The sequence below is a fragment of the Vicugna pacos genome, chromosome 25, assembly GCF_048564905.1.
Source record: "Vicugna pacos chromosome 25, VicPac4, whole genome shotgun sequence".
Classification (NCBI taxonomy): domain Eukaryota; kingdom Metazoa; phylum Chordata; class Mammalia; order Artiodactyla; family Camelidae; genus Vicugna; species Vicugna pacos.
Window position 1 is genome coordinate 13,283,847 of NC_133011.1, and position 16,130 is coordinate 13,299,976.

At 31.8% G+C, this 16,130-nt stretch overlaps 1 long non-coding RNA gene across 1 annotated transcript in view; it reads left to right on the plus strand.

The window, feature by feature from the left end:
• LOC140689109 (uncharacterized) overlaps positions 1–16,130 on the plus strand; it is a 64,852-nt gene that overhangs the window by 46,340 nt on the left and 2,382 nt on the right. The window lies entirely within an intron of this gene.

Below are 16,130 nucleotides of genomic sequence, written 5' to 3' on the forward strand. Positions count from 1 at the left end.
CAGTGCTTGTATCTATGATTTTATCCTTGCAAGATGCCTTTGGAAGAGTTGATTTTCAACTATACCATTAGAGAGAAAGGCTAAAAATATTTTTGTTTGCTTTTCTTGCTTGTATTTTTTTCAGCTTGTTAAACTAGGGTCTGTTTTGTCTAGGTTATTTGCAATCTCATCATCATCCAGAGAAATGTGGTTTGCAAATTAAAATAGTAACATCAGCAATTTCCCCTGAGAGAGACTTGCTTCTACCCTGCCAGAGGCAGGATCACTAAGTAACAAATAGTTGGAAGGTTTTTCTCAGCTACTACTGTGCTTATGAGTGTATGAGCACTGGCAGGCAGAGACCTGTCTGTAGATGCTAATGCAAACTAATGTGAGCCATAATCATGAATTTCTTTTGGAGACATGGCATTACTATTATTACTACAAGAATGTTTGCTGAAGGCAAAAAAAAAAGCCAACTAAATAACAATACAAAATCTTTCTGATTCCTCCACTGTCTGCTTCATTAAGTGATTCTCCAGACCTCAGCTAAATATATTCCCTCTCTGGACCCAATCTTGCAATCCTCACTCCTATCAAAGTAGGAACATTGGCCAAGTAATGACTGCAAAACCACAGCCTAAGAATACAAGCCAATTGTGTTTTTGTTTTATTTTATATTTTTTTATTGTGTGCCTCAGCTTAAGTGACTCTGAAGTCTTAAAAGCTAATGCATGTCTTTTACAATCACTCCATCTTTTTGAGAACTCCTAATTAGGACAGAGGAAAGAGGAGTATAAGAAAACTTGTATGTATATGTTCATGAAATAACATAACAAATGATCAACTTCCTTCTGAAATCACATTTGTATATGCTTCTTATTGCCTGTATTTATGGAATTGTTTTTGCTACTGTCTTTCATTATTTACAAAATAAACAACGGTGGAGCTATTTGCCAGATTGTGTGATGATGCTAGTATGGAAATACGAATTAGCCTCTAATATAAAGTAAGTGGAGAATGGTGGGCACATGGAGTAAGAAGTGTTTGGTGAGGTGGATGCAGAGGAGGTTAGATTTAAGGCAGATGTTCGTGCTAATCATAGGATAGTAGAAGAGTCTTCTTGGGAGAGTAGCAATATGAAAATATCTTGTCCGTGTGAGTCTGGCTCCAGAATCTAATCACATATTAAAATGGATGAAATAGGGAATGTGTGGGAAAGAGTGAAATCTGATTTTTCAAATGACTTCAATGACACATCAGAATGAAAAGGCAATTGATTGGTTCTGTGGCTTTTCCCCTAGCTTCAGTGACACAGGAGGGTTTGAATCCCCCGACAACATTAACTCAAGTAATTGTTAGGTGTTTATCTTTACTGGAACTAAGAATGAGAATCTGTTTGAGGGTTATGTATCAGAAGAAACACCTGCACATTATTGTCCAGATATTTATTTGGTACCACGTGGCTAGTATTGGTGAGCTGGAGCTGCACTAGAGAACGAGTGCTAGCAATGCACCTTTGACGGAGCTACATGGCCAGCTAGGTATAAAACCCGGAGAGACCCCAGAACCCACATGTTCTCTGACTTCTGATTACCCACATGCAATGAGCATGTCTATTGTGAACACAGCTCAAGTGCTGAATGACCAAGACGTTAGAAACTCTGCCTGGAAGTCACCAGACCTCTTTTATGGCTCTGCTTTGCATGCTGCACATTTTCCTTTTCTGCGCTTACTAAGTACGGGATGAAATCAGTTCTGTCGTGTGAGCTGGATGTCAGTCTGAATTCAAGACCACTGCTGATGGTAGAACACAGTTGAAATTGGAGATGATAAGGTTTTCACATGTAATTTTTTTACCATAAATATTTCATTTTCACAGTGTGAACATGAAAAATTAAAACTAAAGTCATCAGTGTCACAACCTAGAGATTACTAACACACCCTGATACTGACATGTATGTTTAATAATAGATTCCATAAATGTACTCTTTTATATATGACTTTTCCTCACATATGTCATGAATATTCTACCATGCTGCTAAAGATAAATACAAATCATCATTTTTAATAGCTGCATAGAATTCCATTGTGTGGCTATGATTTTATTTAACTAATCTCTTATCAATACAGTTGCCAATTTTTCACTATTAGTTTTAATATTGTTTTTGATATGTGTGAAAAGTTGCTTTTCTAAAAATTATCAATTTATAATTCTACAAGTAACATATGAGAGAGCATACCTACATATGCCCATCTCTAACCAACACTCAGTTTACATTTTAAAAAAACTTTAGTCAGCTTAATAGATGGAAAATATTTCTTTGTTGATATTTATATTTTCTAATATTCTTTATATTAAGTGGAAAATTATAAAGAAGAAGGTATCACTCAAAAAACCTGCCATGTAGAGATAACTATGTTAAAATCTTGATGGTAAAAAAATAATCTTGGTGTTTAACCTTCTGAACATTTTCAATGCATATATGTATATGACTATTTAAAATATATTGGACTACACAGCACATGCCACTTTTCACTAACAATATGTTTCACTAAATTCTTTAAAGAAAAAATATTCTATTGTGTATGTTTCACAGTTTCCCTATTGTTGAATATTTATGTTATTCCTTATCTTTTTTGCTACTATATAATAATGCTGTGATGAACATCCTTATATGGAGTGTTGCTCACTTGTCCAATTATTTCCTTAATACACTTCTCTGAAAATGGAATTGTTGGGTATGTATGTATAGTCAAAAAAGTATGTATAGTCAAATTGTCTCTTATAAATGCCCATTTCTGCCTTTATCGGCAGTGTATATAAATATCTATTTCCCTACACTCTAGCCAGCTCTGGATATAGTATTTTAAATCCTTACCAACAAGATAGATGAAAGATATTTTAAATTATTCATCTTAGATTCAGTGAGATTGATTACTCTTTAATATTTATTGACTATTATTTCTTCACTTGTAAATTGCCCTCTGATGTACTTTGTCCATTTTTTCAGTACACTGTTCATCTTTCCTTTAAAGAAGAATTCTTTATATATTAGAGAATATCAACACTTTGTCTGCTACATGATTGTTACTGGAATTTTAACATTGATTTTGGTGATTTTACTGAGCTAAATTTTAAAATATAAATGTAGAAAATCTATAAATTTTTGATATCTGTTCTACTCTAGGATTTTTCTTCACCCTAAGATTATTGAACTGTTTTTTAAAATTTCTTATAGTGTTTTCTTTTAAACTAGAAGTCAGTCATTAATTCATTTAGTTTTTCTTTATCTTTCTGAATTTTTCCAAATCATTATAACTCTTCTACTTCCTCCATCAATTTGAAATATTTTTCTTATACATTACATGTATCAGTGTGTGTGTGTATACATATATATAAAATACATATATCTGTTCTCTCAACAGCATTCAAAAGTAAATGTTAATAGCAGATAGAAAATATCCCTGTAATTCTTTGTCTATCATATACATTTTAGAATACTTTTGCCTCATTCCAATTTTAAATCCATTAAGATTTTCAGAGATTGTACATGAAATTTATAGATTCGGTGAGAATCTTCAGCTCTATAAAGTTGAGCTTTCTCATCTAAAAAAAATATTCTTCATTTGTTCAAAGTTTCTTTTATGATTCTCATCAAAAGTTTGTGTCTTTTATAAATATATTTTACACATTGCTATTATTTATTCTTTTTATGTATTTTATTCTTTTTATGTATTTTATTCTTTTTATGTATTTTATTCTTTTTATGTATGTTGCTATGAAGCTTTTTTTATATATATACATACACATATACACATATATGTTTATTTAATTTTTTAAGTGAAAGTAAGTTTATCTAGAGATATCCACACTCCATAGAGTGTGTGCCATCACAGGAGGCAAGAGAGGCAGCCTGTATATTTAATTTTGCATGAGAAGTAAAACATGCATTTAAAAAGTGCCAAAAACATAACTAATATTTATTTTGGGGGGGGTAATTGCGTTTATTTATTTATTCATTTTAATGGAGATCCTGGGGACTGAATCCAGGACCTTGTGCATGCTAAGTACACACTCTACCACTGAGCTACTGAGCTATCCCCTCCCCCATAACTAATATTTATAAAATGTACACTCATTTAACCACCACTGAGGTCAAGACATAACATTCTCAATGTTCCAGAAGCCCATTTACATGTCCCTCTCCTCTCATGACCCTCTTCCTACTCCAAGATGATTAGTAACTTGACTTTTGTGATGATTATTACCTTGATCTTACTTATAGTTCTCTCGTTTTTGAGCTAGACGTCACTAAATAATATAGTTTAGTTTTGCTTGTTGTTGAGCTAAAATAACCATTATATGTTATTTGTAATTCATTTGCAACATTCATTGTTTAGCTGATACTCTTCAATATTTTAGTTGATTTTCTTTTTTTAAAACAGATAATCTGTCTTGTATCATCAGAAAATTGTTATTTATCTTTTCCTTTCCAAAGTCTATAACTTTCATTTAAACCCTATATGATCTTTCCCAACTCCTAGTCTAATAGCATTGGTTAGAGCTAAGAGAACAATGGTAAATAATGGCAGTAGTGAGAATCCCAGTTTCTTCCTGATACTAATGGCCATAATTTTAGTGTTTCATCATTATTCCCATACAGTGGTTGTTTTGAGATATATATGTTTATCATGTAAAGCAATATTATTTTATTCCTATTTTCTGAGAGATGTCTTTCAGAAGGAATATAAAATGTTGTCACATGGCATTTTAGTGTCACTCAAGGCAGTTGTTTGGCTTTGTTATTTTTAGTGCTAAATAAAATTTACAGATTTTTTTGGAGAAAAAAATTTATTGTATACTATTGATATCGCCACCTGGAAACATGATATTCACTAGCTTAACATTCTTCAGGAAAACTGAATAGTTTCCTTCATACTTTTTACTCCATTTTCTTAGGTTTACAAGTAGTAGTTTTCTATTTTTGTAGGTATTATGAATGGAATCTTTACAATTACAGTTTAAAATTGAGTTTTATGCATTTATTTTATAATTGGCCTCTATAGTGACTTCTTATTTTCTCTAACAGCTTTTTCAATTTATTTTCTCCTTAACTTTTTCCAGTAAATAATGTTAGCATCTATAAATAATAATTATCTTTACTTTTTCCTTTAAATATTTATAATTTAGGGACTTGTATGTCAAGATGCAGTAAAAGGGACCAAATTTATTCTCCACTCTAAATAATTACAGAACTGGACAAAATACATGAAACAGTAACTTTCTAAGCTTACTTTTTACTTTATTTTTCCAGCTTTATTAAACTAAGGTTACTGAAAATTGTATATATTTGTGATGAGTTGATGCACATATAAATTGTGAAATGATTACCATTATCAGTCTAATTCACATATCCATCACCTCATGTACTTACCTCCCTTTTTTGTGGTGAGAATACTTAAGATTTACCCTATTAGCAAATTTCAAGTATACACTACATCATTATTAACCATGTGTACATTAGACCTCTGTCTTTTGGCTATTGTGAATAATTATGCAGTGAACATGAGATAATAATTTCATTTCCTTTGGATAAATACCCAGAACTGGAATTGCTGGATCATACTTTGGTTTTTTGAGAAACCTGCATACTATTTTCCATAGTGGCTGTACCAATTTATATTCCCACCAACAGTGTACAAATGTTCCTTTTTCTCCACGCTCTCATCAATACTTGATATCTTTGAAACAATGATTTTTAGACTCTGGGGGAAATACAGCACAGAACTGTGATACCTAAAAGAAGAGAGACAAAGTGAACCCTATGACTGGACTAGCTTGCTACCTAAAGGCAGTTTCCAGGCTGCAGTGCAGACAGAGAATATCCAAACAGAGCTTTGTCAGTGAAGGAGAAATATAGTAGATGTCAGGGAGGTCAGGGAGCTACAGTCTGCAGAATACTGGAAATGAGGGGTCTTCACATACAGAAACAGAAAGCTCTGATAATCTGCAGAGAGGTCTTCTCAAGTCTTTGGCTCAGTACAGATTTGAACCTGGGAGAGAAGAAATTGCTCAAGCCAGGAGAGAACCACTGAGCAGCAGTAGGCAGGAGAATTTCTGAAACTTTAAAAACTGAGGATGGTTTGTGTTTCCAACAGCTAGAGTAGAAAGATGTCGAAATATATGGGGCATTGTATGGAGTCCCAGAGAAGTATTGTCTTAATGTTAGCTCTGCGTTAGGGTTGGACTAAAGCTGACTCTGGATCCACTCTAAAATATCTTGAAAACAATCTTTGAAAATATTCAACTAAGTCCAAGAACTTTTGTTGCATGCCAAAATAAAACACACCACTGCTTAAAGGAAAACAAAAAAACCCAACGTTCAGTAACATCAAGCCAAGATTGTAAGGAAGCATAAAAATTTGTCTCACAACTAGGAAGAAAATCAATTGAGAAAAACCCAGAAATAACAGAGATGATGAAAATAGCAGAAGTCATTAACACAGTTATTATAAGTATGTCCATGTGTTCAGATAGGTTGAGACAAACAGAATCATGAGAAGAAAAATGGGCCATATGCAAAAATACAGTTGGACTTGAAATGAAAAATACATTATCTGAAATAAAAATTACACTGATGAGAACAACAGCAGATTAAATACTGCAGAAAAAAACGTTATCAGTGAATGTGAAAAGACAGTAATAGAGCTTTCCAAAATAAAGCACAGAGAAAATAGTGGGAAAAACAGAGCATAAATATGATATCAAACAGTCTAACATAATGTGTCATTCAGGCCCCAGGAAGAGAGGAGAAAGAAGGCAGAACAATGATGGGGAAGAAATTTCCAAATTTGATAAAAACTCAAATCAGAAAGCTCAAATCATTTCAAACAGGATAAACATTTAAAAAAGCATGTCAAGGCACTTCATAGAAAAAGTCTGATGAAAACAAGTGCTGAAGAAAAAAATCTTAAGACAAAGACAGAAAAGCAACATGCACAAAGCAACAAATGTGAAATGACAGTAGACTACTCATCAGAAACTATGCAAGCCAGGAAATAATGGAGAAATGTCTTTGATGCAGTGAAAGGGGGGGGGGGGGGAAAGCCCCACAAAACCTGTTTAGGTTTTTTCAGTCAGCAGTTTTTTTCTCAAAAATGAAGACATTTTAGATAAACTGAAGCTGAAGGAATTCATTGTAATAGATTTCTACCTCCATATATGTTAAAAGAAGTATTTCAGGCGGAAAAAAAATGATACAGATGAAACTTTGGATCTACACTTTGGAATAAAGAGCACCAAAAATGGTAACTATATGGGTAAATTTATAAAATAAATTGTTCCCCTATTTTTAATCACTGTAAAAAAGAATTGATTGCATGAAGCAAGAATAATCACAATGTATTGTGGCATTTAAAGCATACGTAGAAGTAAAAATATATGACAACAATAACACAAATAATAAGAAGGGGAAACAGAAATATTACTTGAATGAAGAATTTATGGGATGAGGCCACAGCAGTGCTTGAAGAAAATTTTATAGTGTTAATTACTGACATTAAAAAGGAAAAAAGGAGGAGAGGGTATAGCTCAGTAGTAGAGTGTGTGTTTAGCATGCATAAGGTCCTGTGTTTGATCTCCAGCACCATTATAAATAAATAAATACATACATACATACATACATACATACCTAATTGCCTCCCCCCAAAATTAAAAATTAAATAAAGAACTTGAAAAAAAGTCTAAGTTAATACTCTGAATCCACCTTAATAAACTAGAAAGAGAAGAGCTAATTCAACTAAAATCAGAAGGAAATAATAGAGATAAGAGCTAAAATCAATAAAACTGAAAACAGAAATGCAGTAAAAAAATCAATGAAACCAGAAGTTAGTTCTTTGAGAAGATCAATAAGAATTATAAAATTTAGAGAAAGTAAAAGAATAGTAATAAATTGTTATGAACAACTTAATGTCAATAAATTTGACAGCTCAAATGAAATGTACACATACCTTGAAATACTCAAAAAGCTCACTAAAATAAAAATAGATAACCTGAATAGCTCAGTATCTTTTAAAGAAGTTAAATTTATACTTAAAAACCTTCCTCAAAAGAAAACTCCAGGCCCAGATGATTTCACTGGTAAATGATACCAAACATTTAAGGAAGAAAGAATAACAATTCCACTTAAATTCTTCCAGAAATAGTAGAGGAGGAAACAGTTAACAACTCATTTGATAAAATCATTATTGTTCTGGTAACTAAATTAAAGACATTACAAGAAAGAAACGTCAGACAACATCTCTTGTGAATAAATGAATTCAACAAAATATAAAAAGGATTATACATAATATATAAAAAGGATAATGTATCATGACCAAGTAGGATTTATCCTAGAAATGCAAAGTTGTTTCTACAGTTAAAAAAATCAATGTAATTCCCATATCAGGAGAGTAAAGAAGAAAAATCATATGGATCATCTCAATAGGTACAGGAAAAGCATTTAACAAAATTCAATACCCATTAATGATAAAACTCTCAGCAAATTATTCTCAGGGAAAGAAGGGCACTTCCTCATATTATGAAATACATCTGTGGAAAAATCTACAGCTAATATTATGTGTAATGGTGAAAAAATGAGTACTTCTGCATAAAATCGTGAAGAAGGCAAGGACGGCGACCCTCACCATTCTGTTCAACATCAGGAAGGAAGTAATGCATATAGATTAGGAAGGAAGGAATAAAAATATCTTTATTCATAGTTACATCAGTATAGAAAAATCCTAACAGTTCTAAAACAAATCTGCTAGAAGTAATGAATGAGTTCAGCAGTCAAAAGATATAAGGTTAATACAGAATTATCAATTGTGTATTTTTAAATTAGCAATAGTAATTATAAATGCCAAGAAATAAATTTAACAAAATATGTAGAAGACCTGTACATTGAAAACCACAAACTATTGCTGAGAGAAATTAGGTAACTCATATGAATGGAGAGAGATGTCTTTTTCATGGGTCGAATTTATAGATGTCAATTTTCCCCATCTGTAAGTTTAATCAGTGACATTCAAAATTACAATAGTTTTTTAATGCAAATTCAAAACATCTAGATTAGCCCAACACAAATTAAAAAATATGAACCAAGACAGACTCACTAACTCACATCCCTGATTTCAAAGCTTACTGTGAAGCTACAGTAGTTAAGGCAGTGTGGTATTGGAATAAGGATAAGCATACAGGTAAGTGGAACAGAACAAGCAGCCTAGGAAAAAACCCAACAAATATATGATTCATTGATTTTTGACAAAGGTGCCTAGATATTACAATGGGGAAAGAATAATGTTTTCAACAGATCATGCTGGAGCAATTGGATTTTCACCTGCAAAACAGTTAACTTGCAGACCAATCTCATACTACAAACAAAAATTAACTCAGAGTGGATTACAAATCTAAAGACAGTACGTAAATTTATAAAACTTCTAGATGAAAATAGGAAAAAAATTGTGATTTAGTTAGGAAAACATTTCTTACACGTGACCCACATAAGCATAAACCAAAAAGAAAATAAAAAGATTAATTAAATTTCAAAGTTAACCCTTTGACCTTCAAAAAATACTGTCAAGAAAATGAAAAGGTAAATCACAAAATGAAAGAAACTCTTTGTAAAACATGTAATTGATAAAAAGCTGTACCTAGAATATACAGAGAACTCGTTCAACTTAAGAAGACAACCAGTAAAAATGACAAAATATTCGAAACAGAGGCTGTAACATAGAAGAGAAAGAATGTCAGATACACTCATGAAAAGATACTCAACATCATTATCCATTAAGGAAATGCAAATAAGAACTATACTGAGATATTTATACACATCTTAAACTGTTGAAACTAAAATGACGTTACTGAAAGTTGCCAAGAATGTGTGGCAACTGGGAAAGCAAAAATTTTATAGCCACTATGAGAATTCATTTGCAGTGTTGTTAAATTAAACATACTATTACACAGTGGTCTATCAGTTCTACTCTTAGGTATTTGCTTAAAAGAAATGAAAACGTGCTCATACAATGACTTGAAATAAAATGGTTCACAGCAACTTTATCACAGTAGTCCTAAATTTGAAACAATCTGAATGTCCATCAACAAGTTAATGGACAGAGTAGCAGAATGGCTATCATTAAAAAGTCCACAAAAGATAAATGCTATAGAGGATGTGGAGAAAAAGGGAACCCTTCTGCACTGATGATGGGAATGTAGTTTGGTGCAGCCATTATTGAAAATAGTATGGAGATTCTTTAAAAAACTAAAAGTAGACTTAACCCATCATCAGCAATTCCACTCCTAGGCATATATCCAGAAGAAACTCTAATTCAAAAAGATATATGCACCCCAGTGTTCATAGCAGCATTATATGCAATAACCAAGACATGAAAGCAACCTAAACGTCCATCAACAGATGACTGGATAAAGAAGTTGTGGTGCCTGTATATGTGTGTGTGTGTGTGTGTGTGTGTGTGTGTGTGTGTGTGTGTGTGTGTGTGCATATATACACATACATACATATACACATACATGATGGAATACTACTCAGCCATAAAAAGAGTAACATAACTCCATTTGCAACAACATGGATGGACCTAGAGATCATCATACTAAGTAAAGTAAGCCAGAAAGAGAAGTACAAATATCATATATCACTTATATGTGGAATTTTAAAAAAAATAACACAGATGAACTTATTTACAAAACAAACATACAGAAGAAAATTATGGTTAACAGGGGGAAAAGGGGAGAGTGGAGAGATAAATTGGGAGTTTGGGATTTGCAGATACTACTAAATATAAAATAGGTAAACATCAAGGTTCTAGTGTATAGCACAGAGAACTATATTCAATATCTTATAATAATTTATAATGAAAAAGAATATGAAAAGGGTATGAAAGAGAATATAGATAATGTGTTAAACTGAAACACTGTGCTGTATACCAGCAATTAACACATTGTAAACCGACTAAAGTGCAATTAAAAAAAATTTTTTAAAGGAAAAATAACAAGTTAATGAATAAATTGTGGTATATTCATACAATGAACTAAAATATGCCAATAAAAAAGAACAAACTAACTACTAATAAATTCAACAATATAGATAAATCTCCAGAGCACTATGCTAAGTGAAAGAAGCCAAATACAAATTACATTCTGTATGATTTTAGTTACATGAAATCATGGAAAAAGCAAAACTATAGTGACAGAATATAGATCAGGTGCAAGGGGTAGGGCGAAGTGATTAATTTTGAAAGGCCACAGGGAATATTTTGTGTTGATGGCCTATATCATGATTTTAGTCTCAGTAACACAATTATATAAGTTTTTCAAGTCTTGTTGAATTTACACTTAAAATTAGCAAACTTTATTTTATGTAAATAATGTCAATGTAGCTGATAAATATAAATTTATACCTTTTTAAGAACACTTTTTATTTTCTGGCCTGATAATACTGACTAGCACTTCTAAAAGCATAGTAAATAGTAGTGGTAACAGAATGACCTTAGGCCTTTTCCCGATTTCATGACTTGTGCACCCACTGTTTCACTGTTAGGTAGTGTGATAGACTGTTGGTTTGGAATTGAATGTCCTTACCATGTTTAGTAAGTATATTGTATTCTTGTTTTGCTGATTTTTTAATATAAGAAATATCTGCTGGCACCTATCCATATGATCATATGGATTTTTTAGTTTTGGTTTTTGGATAAGATACATTATATTAATAGATTTTCTAATATTAAGTCATCTGTGATGCCATACTGATATAAGACATGCTTCTCTTTTATGGATTATTTTTCAAACGTGGGAGCTTTGCCTCTATTTTTAAAAGTGAGATGAATCATTTGTTTTCTTTTTTGCTCTATTAAATTCTGTTGTTAGAGTTATAGTTACTTTACACAATGAGATGAAAAGTTTTCCTTCTTATCACATGCTTTGAAACATTTTAATAAAATTGCAAAAATTCCTTGGGTATTTTAACATAATTAGCTTTTGAAACTACCTGTGTCATGCGCCTTCTTTAGGGGTATTTGACAACTTTCCCTAGTTCTCCTAGGATTATTGAGTTCATTTGGTTAATTTCTACTTTCTTAGGAAATTGTTTATTAGGAGTGATTTGTTTTTTGCCAAGATTTCCTGCTTTGTAAGAATAAAGTTAAACTGATTTAAACCCATTGTTCTGCTGCAATTTCAAATATGCTCTGCATGGTTTGTTATATTGTTTTTGTTTTCTATTTTATATTAAATTAAGCTTACCAGAGTATATCTACTTTATTGTTTTTTTCCCCAAAGAGGCAGCTATTATATTTATTTACCATTTTCTGTAATTTCTTCTAATTTTTTATTCTTTTTCCTTTTTCTAGCTTCTGTTTTTACGTCTTAGTATTTGTATTCATTCTTTTTATTTTCTAAGACTTTTAAAATTAAGTTATTAAAAACACCATTGACCACATTCTATGTATTTTAATATATAATGTTTTTTCTGAAACATTGTCTCTTAAACAGTATAATTATTAAGTTTTATTTCTTCAAGAATTGATTGTACATTATTATTTAGACAGTGGGAAGCTAGCAAAGGAAGGAAGTGATGATCAGATCTATAGAGAAATATCTGACAGCATTGTGCAGAACGGATTGCACTGAAGTGACACTTAAGATGAGGTTTAAGAGGCTATTGCAGAAGTTTACATAAAGGGTGATGACTGTGATACGAGCAAAAGTCACATTGCAGAGGGTTGATGAGTTAAAGGAGGGAAAGATGAGGAAGCAGTGAGAGTCTGATCATAAACTTAACTAGACAAGCAGGGTCAGCTACATCTGAGAGTGTAGCATTGGATAATGTGATAATCAGGTCAACAAGAGCTGAGTGGGGGCTTTGAAAGAGATTGAGAAATGGAGCCTTGAAGTTTTCCCGGCACTATGAGAACATAGCCACTGTTGCTATTTTGAGACATCAGGCATGGCTGGAAGGTAGTTTGTAAGGATGTCAGCCCAGCTGAGATGGTAATTCTAGATTATATATAAAGAAGATAGGCTCTTCTTGAAAGGAAAGAAATTGCACTTAGATGGAATTGTTCTATGAATGACTTACCATGGGCATGTTAATATTAGGAGAGGAAAGTGTCTGTGATGAGGAAAGTTCTGATGCCTTAAATCCTTGAACTCCTGGCCCATCACCCAAAGGCAAACCTCTTCTTCCCCTGGACTGCTCTGTATTCTCATCCATATACTGCATTTTCTTCACGGAGCCATCATTCCATCATTTTCCTCTTTTTGCTTCATTCTTGGCCAATGTATTGATTTATCTTTACCATTTGCACATTTTCTTTAATAGTGGCAACCTATCAAAATACTTTATTACTTAAAAACGTACATATCCATGATGAAGAAGGTAAACTAAACCAAGATATATAAAATAGTAAGAGTCCTCCCAACTCTCTCCCACCCATCTCGGTTCACACAGGCAGACACTGTTAATACTTTGTTGTACAGCCTTCTAGCCCATTTTCAATATATGTGCAAACCTAAGAAAAATAATTTTCTTTCAAAATTATACTATGATATAATACAAGTCGATAAGTTTCTCTTTTTTACTTAATACATTTTGGATTTCTTCATATTTCAGTGTTTATAAGGTCTTCCTCCTTCTTAGATATAGTGTAATGTTCCATTATATAGATGTATTGTAATTTTTAGTGGACATTTATGTGGTTTCCTTTTTTGTTGTTGTTATTATTAAAGAAAACTTTCAATCCTTTGAAAACTTTGCAGATACTCCTTTAGGATAAATTCCACAGTGGAAATGATGGCTGAAAGGCTAGGCACATTTCACAATTTTAAAAAACATTGTTAGAAGTTTATATCAGTTCAGACCCGAGCAACAATTTAGGAGGATACTAATTTCCTCAGATTCATTCTAGTTGTATCAATAGTTTTCAGTGTTTAACTTATTCATTCTAAGTCAGAAACCTCTATAAAGAAACAGTGTCAGCAAGACAGAAAATCTCGCTGTGTGTCCTCTCAGTTAACAGTGTCGTTAGTACTTTAACCTTTGCCGAGCTTTTTTGTGTATTACACCATTAGGTCTTCAAAAGAATTTTTTGAAACAGATTTTTAAAAAATCTGACTTAATATAGGAGCAAATTTAGCTGTGTGTGGATAAATTACTTGTTCAAAATCACAAAAGTGATTTAGAATTCAAACTCTGATCACACTGCGATTTGATAAAAATTGATATTTAAGTTTTGTTATGGCATATTAAGATAATTGATAATATTTACCTTGACATTTTTTCAACTAAACATTATACTACCTTAAAATTAATATATTTATTGAACATCATTATATATTTAAAAATTATTATTCTCTCATTAAATACATACTCTTTTAGAGGTTTTAGTAACAGAACATAATATTAAATTTTAGAGAAAATTTTGACTTTCAGAGTAGAGATGCCTACTTTTTTTTGATGAAAGACAATAAATAAGATATAAAATGCTAAAATTTTCTCTGCAGAGAGGCTATCGACATCAGTGTTAAAAAGATTTTGAGGTCAGAGAGACATGGATTACAGAACAGTTTCTGCTGCTTTCTGTCTGGCTGACTTTAGTAATAGGAAATTTGCTTTCTCCCAGCTTCAGTTTGTACACCTATGTAATAGAGAGATTAATGTACTTACCTCAAATCGACATTAGGAGGAGTTAAAAAAAGTTCTGTGTGAAGTGGTTAGTAAAGTGCCTGGCATATAGATTACGTGCAGTAATGTTGCTGCCATTATTATTGTTATTATTGAATTATCATTGCAGTTGTTAATAGTATATGTAATTTTTCAGAAGCAAATGTATTTCATACTATTATTTACATATCCATTAAGTTATTTTTCCCTTCTTCTAGAATATGTGTAATTTATTATAATCATGACATGTTAAAGCTTCAGTGGACCTAAAAGATTATTTAGTTATACAGATAAAGGTATTTAAGACTAGATGTGTTAAGAAATTTTTCAAAGTCACGCAGATTCTTGGTATCAAAATAAGAATTTGATTTCTGGTCTCTTTTCTTTCTCCTTAAGGTTAATTAATTCATTTTAAAAAACTATTGTGTGTATTTGAAATATTTTAAAGTAATTTTTAAAACTGCCAGTCAGATATTGAAGAATTCCCTTGGCATCACTGGTGACTGAATACATATCTCTCCTGATTTCATTGAAATGAATTTCTCCCAGTTTAGAAGCAGCTGAACTTTTGCCTTCTGTTTGCATGTTCAGTTATTTTTAAGAAAAGACACCCAAACTACAACTCTGGTAATTGTGCCAACTTCTTCAGTCATACAAAATTTAATTTATTTTGCATTTGTCATATATCTTGTCTCTATAATATTACAGGCACCTAAAGCCTTCATCCAGTAACTAGTTCAAATTAAAAACATTTCCATGCCTGCATGTAAATTGTGCTGCAGTTTTGTAATTTACTAAAAACATTATCTTACTATCAGAATAGTAACTCAAGAAACTTCGACAATAAAATAGAGAAATGAATTGTTTATTCAAGTAAGTAAAATTGGATAGTTGTTCTACCTTCACCTTTAAAGCACCGGTTCTCTGCCTGTACACCATCAGCTGTGGAATAAAGTCACACACACACAGAAGCAATCCTTGATTTGTATGGTGGCTGTCTTAAGAACAAGTGGGCTTCTAACTTTAATACAACAGAGAAAATTTTAAGCTCAGGCTGGTTAGACAGTTCCCCTTGGGAAAATCGGAAAAAATAATTTCTCTGATTTTGAGGTAGGTAGATAAGATTTTTCAAAACATGAAAGAAGAAAACAGAAAGAAAAGATGGATGGGCAGTCATTTGACTATCTAAGAAATCTAAAAATTATTCATATAAAAATAAAGTCTAAATCTAAAATATTACTTATATAAAAAGAAAATACACTATATATGGTGGTTTGGACTAAAAGCCAAAGAACCACCTGAAAATAAATATTTATAACATATATCTGATAATGAAATGAATTTTAATAAAAGTGCAAATTTAGTATCACAGTCTTTTCAATACCAAAATGGAAAAGGCAAGAAACAGAGTAATACCAAATATTAAATAAGGTG